This window comes from Octodon degus, unplaced genomic scaffold, assembly GCF_000260255.1.
Source record: "Octodon degus isolate 3935 unplaced genomic scaffold, OctDeg1.0 scaffold00108, whole genome shotgun sequence".
Taxonomy (NCBI): Eukaryota; Metazoa; Chordata; class Mammalia; order Rodentia; family Octodontidae; genus Octodon; species Octodon degus.
Genome location: NW_004524684.1, coordinates 1,627,214 through 1,629,166, shown reverse-complemented (window position 1 = coordinate 1,629,166; position 1,953 = coordinate 1,627,214).

The window sequence follows — 1,953 nt, the reverse complement described above, 5'->3', positions numbered from 1 at the left end:
ATTTTTATCCTGCACCCACACCGGGGCTCCCAGGGTGGGGAGAGATTGCCCAGTGCAGCACCTCGTAAGGTGCAGGAAGCAGGACACAGTGCGAGCTGCGGCCTCAGCACTGGGAGGGCCGGGAGGGAAATGTGGAGGGAGCAAGAAGGACCTTGAGAGCCAGGTGTGGGCTCAGGGCCTGCACCCTCAGCTCTCCCAAACTCTGGTGCCTGAGGGCGGCAAGCTCAAGCCAGTGTGAGGGGTGAGGGAGTACTTGGTGGTCAGTGAGACATTGTCTCATGTATGTGAGACCTGTGAGCCCCGCGTTCTGGGAGGCTGCGGCAGGCAAGGAGGTGAATTCAGCTTTTTGCTGTTGCTGTTGAGACAGGGTCTCACTCTGTAGTCCAGGCTGGCCCTGAACTCACTATGTAATCCAGGCTGGCCTCAAACTTTTGGCAGTCCTCCTGCCTTCGCCTCCGAGCGCTGGGATTACAGGCGTGTTCCATCATGCCTAGCTCTTAGTAATTTAATAGACCCCAAATTGTAAAACATGAAAGAAGGGCAGGGAATATAGGTCAGTGTAAGGCCTGGGTTTAATACCAGGTATTGGAGGAAAAAAAAAAGGCTTCGCTGTTTCTTTAAGGTCATCTAACGTATCCAATAAGCACACACTGTGTAACAGCAGTAAGAAATGGTGTCTGGAAGGTACCAAACAGTCCAATAAAGCTGGGCTAGCAAGAAGGGGCTTGAATAAGAAACGCAACTCACTGGATCTCAACTATTATGTTTAAAATATTTTTAAAATGTGAAAGATTCGTATAATGAGCACTAATTAGCTTCCAGCAGTTACTGAGCATTACAAACACTGCCTTGGCATTAGCACTGTAGCCCATGCCAGCCCCGGTAGGCTCGCTGAGACTTCGATCTTGCTGCTGCCTCCACCAGAAGTCCTGTCAGGTCACTATTCTGTGAGAACCCTTCGCCATGTTATTCTCCAACACAATAGCTATTGGTATGGTGTCCTCAAAGATATGCAGGCCTGAGGGCGCCACCAGCTTTTAGAACTTGGGTCTGGACTACATTAGCTCTCCCATTTCTGGAGTACAGCAACTGGCACGCGTCATTTAAAGGAGAAAAGGCTTCACTTGGCTCATGGCTTCAGGGGTTCAGTCCCTGGTCAGCTGCTTCAAGGCTGAAACACTGAAGCAGAAGGGTGTGTTGGAGCAAAGGCGCTTCCTTCCTCTTGGCAAGTAAGCAGAGCAGGGAGACTCCCAAACACTGACCCCAAGGCCATGCCTCCATGACACACCCACACCCCCCAGAAGTGTGTCCCACAATCCCCAGCAGTTCCCAAAGCCAGTCAAGTGGGTGCACCACCCTAACCACCCCCAGGCCCTTTGTGGTGTGGGAAAGCCACAAGAACTCCACACTGACTGGATTGGCCATTAGCTTTTCTCAGATCTGTTGTTGGGAGGTACCATGGAATTGGTCTTTAAGGGAAGGGAGGGATTAGGGCTCCGTGGAGAAAGCAGGTAATGGGCCAGTCGTAGAGAACGACGATGGAAGAGGCGATCAAGCATATGATGCCCTTTCACAGTCGGGGATGTGGGTGAGAGCTTTAAGCTGCAGTGGGATGTATATAATACCTAAGACCAGAACGGGAAAGGGGAGCAGAGCTTCAGGAGCCAAACACACAGAAGGAACTAGATGACATTACTGTTAGAATATGTACACCTAAGTGAGAAACAAATCACCATCAGGCTCCAGAACAGCTTTAGCAGAAAGGAAGGAAGAAAGAGAAAGAGAGAGACAGAGAGATGGACAGAGAGAGAGAGAGAGAGAGAGAGAGAGAGAGAGAGAGAGAGAGAGAGAAGAAAACATAACAAAATATATAACAGATAATTAAGGGCCATGGATACAGCTTAGTGGCACGGCACCTGCCTACTGAACAAGAGTCCTGAGTTTGATTTCCAA